Raw genomic sequence first — 13873 nt, forward strand, 5'->3', positions numbered from 1 at the left:
TGGCAGTACAATAATAGGAGGGGATTTTAATACACATATCAATAGATAGATCATCCAGACAGAAAAATCATTAAGGAAATATCAGCCTTAAGTAGCACATTAAACCAGGTGGATTTAATAGATATAGACCAAACATTCTATCCAAATGCAGTAGGATATGCATTCTTCTTTAGTGCATATGGAACATTTTCCAGGATATGTAACATATTAGGCTACAAACAAGTCTCAATAAATTCAAGAAGATTGAAATCACAGTAAGCATCTTCTTTGACTATGATGGTATAAAACTAGAAATCAATTATAAGAAGAAAAGTGAAAAATTCACAAATATGTGGAGATTGAACAATCTGCTACTGAAGAACTAATGGGTCAACAAAGAAATCAAAAAAGAAAACAAAAAATACCTAGAGACAAATGAAAATGGAAATAACACCAAAATCTATGGGATGCAGCAAAGGCAGTTCTAAGAGGGCAGTTTATAACAATACTGGCCTACCTCAAGAAATAAGAAGAATCTCAAATAAACAATCTAACTTTATACCTAAAGAAACTAAAAGAAGAAAAACAAAGCACAAAATTAGTATAAGGAAGGAAATAATACAGATCAGAGCAGAAATAAATGAAATATTGACTTTAAAAGTAGTAGAAAAATCAATGAAACCAAGAGTTGTCACTTTGAAAAGTTTTTTTTTAAAAATGACAAACCTTTAACTAGAATCACTAAGAAAAATAGAGATCTCAAAGAAATAAAATCACAAATGAGAGAAGAGTTGTTACAACTGATACAAAGAAATACAAAGGATCATAAGAAACTATTATGAATAATTACATGTCAACAAATTGAACAACCCAGAAGAAATGGATAAATTCCTAGAAACATACGAACTTCCAAGGCTGAATCATAAAGGAACAGAAACTCTGAATATACTGATTATTAGTAAGACATTGAAACACTGAATCAGTAATCAAAAACCTCCCAACAAATAACAGTTCAGGACCAGACATTTTCACTGGTGAATTCTACCAAGCATTCAAAGATTTAATACCTATTTTTTTTCAAACTGTTTCAAAAATTGAAGAAGAGGGTTTGCTTCCAAACTCATTTTACAAGGCTAGTGTTTCCTTGATACCAAAACCAGATAGACATCACAGAAAAAAGGAAATCGCAGGCTAATATCTCTGATGTAAAATTCCTCAACAAAATATTAACGAACCAAATTCAACAATATATTAAGAGGATCACACACCAGTATCAAGTGGGATTTATTCTAGGGATGCAAAAAGTGATCAGTATCAGCATATCAATAAACATAACATACCACATTAAAAAATGAAAGATAAAATTTATATGATCATCTCAAATAATGGAGAAAAAGCATCTGTCAAAATTCAACATTCATTTATGATAAAACCACTCAACAATATAAATATAGATGGAACATACCTCAATATATTATAAAGACCATATATAACAAGCCCACAGTTAGCATCATACTTCACAGTGAAAAGCTAAAAGCTTTTCCTCTGAGATCAGGAACAAAACAAAGATGTCCATTCTCATCAGTTTTGTTTAACACTGTGTTGGAAATACTAGCCAGAGCAATTAGGTAAGATAGAGAAAAGGTATCCAAATCTGAAAGAAAGAAGTAACTGTCACTATTTGTTGATGACAGGATTTTGTATATATAGAAAACTCTGAAGAATCCATCATAAAACTATTTGAACTAGTAAAAAATTCAATAAAATTGCAGGGTACAAAATCAATATAAAAATCTGTTGTGTTTCTATACACTAACAATTAACTGCCAGAAAGTAAGATAAAATAATCCCATTTACAATTGCATCAAAAATAATAAAATATCTAGGGATAAACTTAGACAAGAAAGTTAAAGATCTGTGCACAGGAAACTGTAAATTAATAACATTAATTTATTATTAATAATAATAAATTAATAATATTGGTGAAAGAAATTGAGAAAGATACAAATAAATAGAAAGATTTTTAAGCACATGGATTGCAAGAATTAATATTGTTAAAATGTCCACATTACCCAAAGCAAAGCCCAAAGTGAGGGCAATTCTCATCAAAAATCCAATGGCACTTTTCACAGAAATAGAACAATTTGTACGGAAACACAAAAAAATACTGAGTAGCCAAAGCAATCTTGAGAAAGAAGCACAAAGCTGGAGGCAACACACTCCCTGATTTCAAACTGTATTATAAACCTGTATAATCAAAACAGTATGGTGTTGGCATAAAAACAGACCTATAAATCAATGGAATAGACTAGAGAGCCCAGAAATAGCCCCATGCATATATGGTCAATTAATTTACAACAAAAGAAGCAAGAATATATAACAGAGAAAAAACTATCTTTTCAATAAGTGGTTTGGAAAACTAGACACCACGTGCAAAAGAGTGAAAATGGGCTGCTATCTTACCCCATACACAAACACTAACTCAAAATGAATTAAGGACTTGAAATATAAGGACTTGAATATAAGACTTTAAACCATAAAAATCCTAGGAAAAAAACATAAGCAGTGAGCTTCTTGACAATCTTAACAGACGACTTTTTGAGTGAACCCCAAAAGCGAATTCAACAAAATCAAAAATAAACAAGTGGGACTACATCAAACTAAAAAACTTTTGCACAGCAAAGGAAATCAACAACAAAACAAAGTCAACCTACTGAATGTGAGAAAATATTTGCAAATCATGTATCTGATAAGGGATTAATATCTAAATTATATAAAGAACTCATACAACTCAATAACAAACAATCCAATTTAAAAATGGGTGGAGGAAAAAAAAAACAAAAAATAAATATGGGTGGAGGAGCTGAATAAATATTTTTCCAAGAAAGACATACAGATGGCCAAAGGTGAATAAAAAGATGTTCAGCCTCACTAATCATCAGGGAAATGCAAATCCACAACGAGATATCACCTCAGCCGGTCAAAATGCCTAGTATCAAAAAGATAAGAAATAACAAATGTTGGTAAGCATGTGGGGAAAAGGGAACCCTTTGAGGTTTCCATTTTGGTTGATAGGAATATAAATTGGTGCAGCCACGATGGAAAACACTATGAAGGTTTCTCAAAAAATTAAAAATGGAAGTACTATATGATCCACTAATTCCACTTCTGAGTATTTATCTGAGGAAAACAAAAACCTACTAATTCAAAAATATATATGCAATGCACCCCTACGTTCATTGCAGCATAATTTTTAACAGCCAAAGTATGAAAATAACCTAAGTGTTTATAGATGGATGAATGGATAAAGAAGATACAGTTTATATACAAACACACTGGAATACCACTCAGCCATAAAAAGGAATGAAATCTTGCCATTTATGACAAAATGGATGGGCCTTAAGATACTACACTTAATATTAACCAAAAAGGCTGAGATGCACTAGGATAGCCCTTAAAATATCATGCTAAGTGAGGTAAGTCAGACAGAAAGACAAATATTGTATGATTGCATTCATAAAGCAAAGAAAACCCATAGATACAGAGAACGGATTAGTGGTTTCTGGAGGGGAAGGGAGCTGGGGAGTGGACAAAATGTGTGGAGGCATACAAACTTCCAGTTAAAAAATATCATGGGGACATAACGATCAGCATGGTGACTGTTGTCAATAATGCTATACTGCATATTTGAAAGTTGCTAAGAGACTAATTCTTAAAAGTTTTCATCACGAGAAAAATAATTTTTTAACTATATGGAGATGATATGTATGGTAACTAGACTAATTGCAATCATTTTGCAACATATACAAATACTAAATCATTATATTGTATACCTGAAATTAATACATCAGTTATACCTCAATTTTAAAAAAACCTGTAAGTCAGACAACAGCAGTCCAGACATGTTATCTCCATGCTCATAAACACCTGGAAATTTTTTTTTTAATTTGGAAATAAAATGTCCCATTGATTATTTTCTGTCTTTTCATAGATGAACATGACTGTGGCAGAACTCAGAGGGTCCAACTGAGGGGCGGCTATCATTCCCTTCCTCTCCTGCCTTTGTCTACTCTGTCCCAATATCAAGCTCTCTGGCAGGAGGCTGCAAACAGCTGGGTCAGAGATCAGGCAGGGTCATTGCACACTCAGGCCTTAGGTTTCACCCGCTGGTCCCCGCCGTGTGCTGGGAGGGACACTCCTTGATCTCTCCATGCCGTCACCGGGTTCCGCAGCACAGTTGGCATGGGGCCTTTGCAAACATTCTAATTTGATGCATAATTAATATAACAGAGATTCAAGGCATAGAAGCTTCTGGGACTAATTAGTGACCTGAGTCTCCATGGTAGCCTGCATTCCATTCTTATCAGTGCCGGGAAGAGCTGCACTCTTAGAAATCATCAGTCTCCCACTTATTACTATGACACAGCCAAAAGGCAAAGATCATTTTTCCATCCAGTGTGCAAAAATTCCATCAGTGTGTAATCATCTCCCCAGGGGACTAAACTTCCCCTGGAAGAGTCTCACTAAATTAGTCCCTCATGAACTTTTAGGTTTCCATATGGGCCTGGGGAGATCTTATTGCAGGTGAAGAAATAAAGGGCTCACTGACCATCCACAGAATGGACAGCATTGTTCTGAGTTTTGGAGCTGGTTTGAAGGAAAATAAAAGCCTCAGCTCTCTTTCTAAGACTTTGCAATACAGTAATGGAACAGAGAGTGATGAGAATGAATGATTTCGTACTGCTCTTCCTCACATGTATCTGTGGATCTGAGGGTCCCAGTCAGACATACAGGACCTGTTCAAAATCGGAGTAAGTTCACCCCGGGAAGAGAGGTGGCATTGTAGTGGCCATCAAAACTTCCTAGGAAAAACTGTTCTATTTCCAGCTTTCTTGTCCAGACCCAGCATGATCTAGACTAGGGTCAATAAATCATGGATATGGAACATGGGCCAAATTTGGCCTGACCATTCATATAATTCATTCTGCAATGGCAAAGTCGAATCGTTGTGACAAAGATCCTATGACCCACAAATTCTAAAATATTTGTCATTGGGGGCACCTGCATGGCTCAGTCGGTTAAGCTTCAACTCTTGGTTTTGGCCCAGGTTATAATCTGAGGATCCTGGAATGGAGCCCCTAGTCAGCCTATACTCAACAGGGAGTCTGTTTGTCCCTCTCTCCCTCTGCCCCTCCCCCACTTGTGTGCTTGCTCTCTCTCTCTCTCCCTCTCTCTCTCTCACTCTCCCCCAAATAAAATAAATGAAATATAATATATATATATATATATATATATATATATATATATTTATTTACCATTTTGCCCTTGGCAAAAAAGTTTTGCTGACCCCTCGCTTAGACCATCAAAAACCGTCCGGCTGGGTGACCTCGGCTTTAGTCTTAATTTTTTAGAATTCTTTTTGGGAGAGTAGGTTACAGACCACCACCCCAAACGCAATCTCTTCAACATGTCTGACTTCCAGGTTCTGTTCGTGATCACAGTGACTAAGTGCCCTATTATTTATCTTTCTGGGTAGATGTCTTCATATTTCTCACTTTTGCTTATTTAATCCACACTTGGGGGGTATATATGCTATGCACTATGCTAAGCACTTAAATCATTTCATCTTTACCATCACTCTGTAAGGTAGGTATCACTATTACTCCATTTGAAAGATGAGGAAACAGGTGCAGAGAAGTTGAGTTGCCCTAGGTTACATAACTAGCAAGTAACAGAGCCAGGATTTGAACTCAGGCAGCCTTGTTCTTCAATCTGCCCTTAAGTATGTCAATACAAATGTTTTTACACAATATCCATGGGAATATAGCGGGATCACCCTGATTAGCTACCTACAACTGGGAAATTCTCTTCAAGCTTTTAATTTAAAATGTATGTGAATATTGTACTATATTTATCCTATGGCTTTCAGTACCCACTAGCACAGTACCTATACTCCCTGGGATATGGGCACTCCCATTTTGGAAGGCATAGCCTAATTTATTTTTGGAATAGACACCCAGTTTTGCCATTACAACTCTCATTTATTTGACCAAGTCTCATGGTTTGAACCCTTTTTGTTTTTGATCAGTAGAAACTTTTTAAAAGAAAATGGTATACAGTATATATATATAACAGATAGAGGTAATTCAGACAAGAAACTTCTAAATTTCTTCATTGAGATATCCAAGTTCTTTGAAAAACCCTGTACTCCTTCATCCTTCCAGAGCAACCCAAACCCAGCCTGATCCCTTTGTTCCATGACCATCTTTCAGATGTGCTAAGATAGTGATCATAAATCCCCTAACAACTCTTATCTGAGAAAAATAAAGCCAGTTCCCGTGATCATTCTTCATGGGGTGAGTTTTCACATTCTCCTATGCACCCAGATGAAAATAAGTGCCCAGAACTGGATATAACATTTCAGGATTGGAACTGCTTTCCATTTAATGGAAAGCATTTATTTACCAGGTCTGGATATTCTATAAAGGGGTTTGTGACAGCTGGTATTTTCTAAAGATGGATGCAATATTAACTCTCATCCCATTTTCTCTTCCAGAAATTTGCGACCCTCTCAGTAAATGGTGGAGTCTAATTTTCTTTCCTTGAATCTGGGTGGGTTTGTGCCTCACTTATATCCAATAGAGTGCTGGAGAAGTGACTTTGCATGACTTCAGAGGCTAAATCATAGATGGCAAAGAGCAGCTTCCACCTTGTGAATCAGAACACTGTGTAAGAATACTGAGCCACCGTGCAAGTGATCTGACCGCCCTGAGGCCACCATGCTGTGAGGAAGCGCAAACTAGCCCATGTAGAAAGACCACATGGAGATGCCCTGAAACTATATGCAGAGAGAGAAATGCCTGGCCAGGCTCCAGCTGCTCTAGTCATACCCCCTTCACTGTTCCAGTTTCAACTACCATCTGATTACAACCATATGAGTGACCCCAAGCCAGAATAACCCAGCCAAGTCCTTCCCAAATTCCTGAACCACAGAAACCATAACAGATAATAAAATGATTATTGTTGTTTTCAACTACTAAATTTTTACATGACTTGTTATGCAGCTGTAGAGAACCATAACAGGGTCTTAGCATTGATCTTTAACCTGAAGGGGACAAGGTCTGAAATCAGCTCCTTAGAGAATTCTGGCACTGTTTATCTCTTCATTTGGAGAGTTAGAATCCCATCTCACCTAATAACCTACAGAGAGATTTCACAAGAGGTCATGGAAAGACTGCTGAGACCAAACCTCAAGATTGAAAACAAAATCAATTTGATGGCTTATATTTTTTGAAAACATCTATTTTAGTATTGCTCAAATATTATCTCAATAACACAGGCCTATTAGAAATACATATTGCTATGGATTGAATTATGCTCCTCCCCTAAATTCATAGATTGAAGCTCTAACCCCCAATATGACTAAATTGGGAGGTAGGGTCTTTAAGATGTAATTAAGGGTTTGTTTTTTTTTTTTTTTTTTTTTTAGATTTTATAATTTATTTATTTATTTGACACACAGAGAGAGAGAGAGAGAGAGATAGCAAAAGCGGGAACACAAGCAAGGGAAGTGGGAGAGGGAGAAGCAGGCCTCCTGCTGCGCAGGGAATCCAATGCAGGGCTCAATCCCAGGACCCTGGGATCATGACCTGAGCTGAAGACAGACACTTAATGACTGAGCCACCAAGGTGCCCCAAGATGTAATTAAGTTTAAATGATGTTGAAGGTGTGGACCTTAATCCAAAAGGAAAAAAGATTTTTCTCTCTCTATCCCCCTCTCTCCTTCTCCCTCTCTCTCAGTGAGGACACAGTGAGAAGATGGCCCTCTATAAGCCAGGAAGAGAAGTCTCACCAGAATCTGACCATGCTGGCACCCTGATCTCAAACTTTCAGTCTCCAGAATTGTGAGAAGCAAGTGTCTGTATTTTCAGCACGCAGTCCAATATATTCTGTTATGGCAGTCTGAGCTGGCTAACATACAAGTATAATCTATATATTACTTATATAATGAGGTAGATATATACAGATATATAACTAAAGAATAAAGATAACTTGCATCTTAAGTGAATTAATTCGCAAGCATGTCCATTTTAGGATCCCCAAATCCTGAAAAACAAAAGACTATACCAATATGTCATATGGAATAGCTGTGCCATCTAAGCTTTTCAAATAGAGTAGTCATCACTTATTTGCAGTTTCAGTCACTTAATTTAGGCAACCACAGTCTGAAAGCAGATAATCCTCCTTCTGAAGTACTGTCAGATCAAAAGTAACCTAACAACATGACAATGCCCATGTCATTTACCTCATTTCATCTCATCACGTAGGTATTTTATCATCTCACATCATCACATGAAAATGGGTGAATACCTTACAAGATATTTTGAATGAAGAGAGAGAAGCCACATTCAGATAACTTTTGTTATAGCATATGTTCTATTTTATTATTAATTATTGTTAATTTCTTACTGTACCTGACTTATAAATTAAATTTCATCATAAAAGTATCTGATTAGGAAAAAACAGAGTATACATAGGGTTCAGTACTATCATAGTTTCAGGAATCTACTGAGGGTTTTGGAACATAACTCCTATGAGTAAGATGGATACACTGTATATTTTTTAACATGTTTATTGGAAAACCAGTTGTGGTAGCACTAGCTATGTCATCATTAAAATGGATTGTAAATATAATCCTAAAAGTTTAGATGGAAACTTAAAGTTTATCGAGCTACACCTACAAATTAGGTCTTCTTTCATCAGAGCCTCCAAAGTTGGTATGGTGATACCCAACCTGAATCCTCATCAAGCAAATCTTCAGTGTTCAGTATCTCATTATCACTCAGTGTGGGTAAAGGTACACTGAAATGGGGACTTTGATACATTTTTTATAGGTCTGTAAATCGATATAAGCTTTTTGGTAGAGGTTTTTATTATGTTGCTCAGTGGTATTAAAAAGGTTTATTATGCCTTTCAAACTATGCTTAAATAATAACCCAACCTACAGAGAAAGGTTCTTGTGCTATGGTATGCATTGTGGAAATATTTGTCATATGGAAAAATTAGAAACACAATCATTGTACAACACCATAAATAATAGTAGGGCTATGGTTAAGTAAATTGTTATTCTACAAAGCATAACTATGTAGATGTGTAAAACAAGGCTAGCAGAAACTATATAAATGCCTGTCTGTTTAATGAGCTGAATAACAACAGCAAACTCCTGAATATTCTACCTCTCTGGGTATCATATTTTTATTGGGGAAAAAAAATGACCCAAATTCAGTTTGGAAAATATGGTCATTGGAGAGTCATGTGGTCATGAAGTCATGAATTCTGGAAGCCTCTAGCAATAACGCATCTTATTGTTACATGGCTCTAATGGTTAAAGAAATCTGCCTTCTTGTAACTTCCACCCATTCTTGCAGGGTGTGATAAGTGAGGTGACCAAAACAAAAACTTTATAAACCATGTCACATGTGTAAGATATTATGATTTTAACAGTTCTCAGATAACAAAAGGCAGCCATCATATACTAATCACTGTCATAGTTAATATCACAGATATAAAAATTATTTTTAAAAATATTTCTATTTGGAAACTTTAGGCAAAGGATGTCTATTTGCTCTTCTCTGACCTGCCTTTTTCATCTGGAACATGGATTTGTGGTTTAGAATTTGAAATACTGCCCAATTTTTCTCACAACTTGAGTCTAAAATATCCTTCCACATAATTGAAGGCAAATGATTGTTTTGTCCCTTGTTTTTGCTGAGTGTTTTTCTGGATTTTTTTTTTCACTGTTCACTGATGTTTGTCCTTGAGCTATGACAGGTGAAAGCCAAGTGCACATTTTGCCAAATGAAGTGTGGTTAGGAACAGCCAGGGGTGGTGGGTACTTGTTCCCTGGGACCACAGGATGTCACAGGACTATTAGCAGAATGATTCACATATATTTAGTGTGGGAGCTGGAGCTAAAGGAAGTCTGAAGGGATGGGATAAGAGGTTGCTTGTAAACTTAGTGTGTGCTTGAGTTTTATGATGCTTTTCTGTCATGATTCAATGAAAGTATACACTTCGGGTACTAAGTTTTCAGGTTTTTATGGTACACCTCCTTTCAAAGTTATATATTGTAATGCAAATGTCTTATTATTTATCCTGGTGAGTATAAAATGGAACCAATATAAAGACACACATTGGGTACCTGGGTAGCTCAGTGGGCTAAAGCCTCTGTCTTCGGCTCAGGTCGTGATCCCAGGGTCCTGGGATGGAGCCGCACATGGGGCTCTCTGCTCAGCAGGGAGCCTGCTTCCCTTCCTCTTTCTCTGCCTGCTTCTCTGACAACCTGTGATCTCTGTCTGTAAAATAAATAAATAAAATCTTTAAAAAAGAAAAAAAAGACACACATTTAGGGGCACCTGGGTGGCCCAGTTGTTAAGCATCTGCCTTTAGCTCAGGTCATGATCCCAGGGTCCTGGGATTGAGCCCCAAATGGGACTCCCTGCTCTCTGTTTCTCCCTCTCCCACTCCCCCTGCTTGTGTCTCCTCTCTAGCTGTGTCTCTATCAAATAAATAAATAAAATCTTTAAAAAAAAGACACACGTTTAGGGTAAAATGATCATTTATTCAATGATAATGAAGGTGTTCTGGTTGAGCAACCATTCATGTCAGGAAAATTGAAAGTTTTAGTTGGCCAAACTTTGAGAAAAATTTCTGTGGAAAATATATTATTTTATATCTCAGTAGAGGCTGGATTATACAGGTGTATGAATTTGTTAAAACTCAGCAAATGTACAACGAAGACTGAGAACTCATTTTACACCAAAAGAAAATATTGTAAGCAAATATTAAACTCCTGTCAATATGCATGCTGAAGTATTTAGAGGGAATTCTACTGACATCTAAAATTATATAAAAAATAAAATGAAATTATGATAGACACAGGAATGGACACATATCTGTTAAAACAAATACATGAAATGTTAGTGGTAGAATCTAGGTGACGGCTCTATGCAGTGGTATTCCTGAGCTGGCTCATATGGGCTCACAAGAACTGATTTTGCACAGATCTTCCCCAACTCATGTTGATAGCTTGAAACTGGCCATGGTGGGAATACCTATTCCACAGAAATCAGCAAACCATGCAAATCAGAGTCTTTTTTTTTTTTTTTCACCTAGAGGGAGAGCTTACCAACATACCACTGAATGTGTAGGTTGTTCATTATAAACTTCCTTCAACTTTGCCAGAGGCTTGAAATTTTTCATAATAAAATATTGGCAAAAGAATATGACTCAGTGTGCTTTTATTGATGAAAAAATAGATTAATAGTCAGCTTTTAGACTTTTGCTTCCTCAGAATTTAGTAGGCATTCCTTCCCTGCAACAGCTAGGGAAAATAAAGACTTATTGCAAAATCGGATTTTTAAAATCAATGTGGAGAACCACAGAAGCAAAGAGGACTAGAAGAAGGAAGTTCCAGAGGTGAAGAGCACATGAAAAATTAGTTGAGGCTGCTGGTAGTTTTCTTTCCCTGTGGGCTATGGACAGGGCCAGCGGGGATGGCTATTTGCCGAGGCCCTGTCTGAGGAGGATTGGGTGTAGTATGTAGAGTGGAAGAGAAAGCAGGAGAGCTTCCCCCACCCTCCCACCCTGCAGTGGGAGTTCCAGTCCCATGGCTAGGTTTTCCCCACAGGACAATTATTGCACTTGGGGTGGTACAGGAGATTAGGGGGCAAGGCAAGCAAGGAAAGGTGAAATCTCTCCCTAGCCTCAACGTTTACTAGTGGGAGGGGCTTACAATCATACCCAATGTTCAGCAGATTTTGCATCTGGATGATGTGGAGGCTAAAGAGCTCAACTTTCAGAGCAGATGTGACAGAAATACAACAGTATCTCAAATCTAAAGCCCATGGGGACCTCACCCAGAAAGGGGGAAGGCCAGGAATGCAGTTAAACCGCCCTCAGTCTTACATTACATAGGTGACAAAACCCCACTGGAGACAAGAGACAGCAACCAGGTAGAACAAAGTCTGACTGCAAACTGCCATGGCCCAGTTTACTCTTTCAAGGCATTGAGGTGATCAGCCTCAAAGTGTAAAACACTGTCCAGCTGAGGAAAGGGCAAACCCTTTCTCGGGGAAAATAACATTTTTAGTCTTTATGGTTCTTTTATACCTTACATCTGGCAAACAACCATAAATAATGAGACATGAGAGAAGTAGAAGAATGGGACCAATAATCAAGAGAAAAAAAATTGCCCCTTAAGCAGATCCACAAAATATCCAGAAGTTAGAGCTAGCGGACAATTAATATGTATTTCATAATATGAATACATTTTAATAGAGAAAATCATAGACAAAAAGATGAATGAAAGATGAAGAAATTCCACACAGAACAGACATCTCTTTAAAAATATCAGTGGACATTCTAGAACTGCAATACCTGAAAGTAAGAACCCATTAGATGTACTTAACAGCAGATAGGACATAGAAGAAGTCAAACTAGTGAAGTTGAAAGCATGTGAATAGAAAAAAAAAAATACTTAAGGGTAGATGGAAGAAAAGATAAACAAGAGTTTCAGAGACATGCAGAATACAGAGTCTAACATATATGCAATTGGTATCCTAAAAGGCAAGTGAAGAATTAGGAAGAAATATTTAAAGTCAAAGTCCTTACAGATACCAATGGAAGATGTATTACACTCAAATGTTCATATCCTGGGCATTACATTTACTGATGATATCTGACACTGAGTGAACACCATTTCTTCTCTAATCTTCCTTTCTCTCATCTATAAAACTGAATCAACATCATTACAATATTATTAATTCATAGTTTTACCTCTAAATCATAAAATTATATGTGGCAATGTGAAAAAATTTTTAATTATTGTCATTGTCTTTATCACTGTTTCCTTACTCAGTTATTTTAGTGGGCCAGGGTATAATTTCTAGCCCTAGCACATACCAGACTAAAACTGGCAATTGGCTAAAATGAAATTGGATTTCATTTAGGTTGCATCTCTCTTCATTCTAGGATATTTCTACTTTTATTGCATACATCCTCATATTTTTCCAATTTATGTAACAAGCAGTATCTATTCCAGAGATCGCTGAAATAGGATTTCCCTTCTGAGATTATTTCCTGGGACTGAAGTTCTTGGGTGGAGGGTGAACATGAGATACAGAATGGGAAATACGCCCCTAATTCGAGTTAGGGAAGGTTGAATTCATCAAAATTCTTTAGTCATTTAGTCCCTAGTCACATTAGAACTCAGTGAAAGCCAGAATCATATCAGGAAGGGTGGACCCATAAGACGCACCAAAATAACATGTAATTGTGAGAATATATATATATATATATATATATATGTATATGTATATGTGTGTATGTATATATATATATATATATATATATATATATATATATTTAAAGCTCTAATGGAACAGAAACTCAGGAAACATGACTTCAGTTGGAAGATTTGCTACCATGGAAACCCAAACTTCCAGTGTTCTAATTCTGAGCTATCCAATAGATTTCTAAACCACAGTCTCCAAATTAGTTTGTACTTTGGTCATTTTTCTTTCTGTTTTTACAAAGAAATAAAGAAAAGAAAAGAATGGAAGCTGGACATCGCGCAAGTAGGAATGTAAGAATAGGGAAAAGAAAAGGGTGGAGAAGAAAATGAAAGCAGCAGGGTATTAGCTCAGTTCGTCATAACAAAATACCACAGACTGGTGGCTAACAACAGAAATGTATTCTCTCACAGTTCTGGCAGTTGGAAGTCCGAGATCAAGGTGCCAGCAGATATCTCTTTCCTGGGCTATAGGTGGCTGTCTTCTTGGGTCTTCCCATGGCTTCTCTCTGTGCACCTACATCCCTGATGTCTCTTCCTTTT

The sequence above is a fragment of the Mustela putorius genome, unplaced genomic scaffold (assembly GCF_011764305.1).
Source record: "Mustela putorius furo isolate JIRA1106 unplaced genomic scaffold, ASM1176430v1.1 tig00000460_pilon_pilon_pilon, whole genome shotgun sequence".
NCBI classification, from domain to species: domain Eukaryota; kingdom Metazoa; phylum Chordata; class Mammalia; order Carnivora; family Mustelidae; genus Mustela; species Mustela putorius.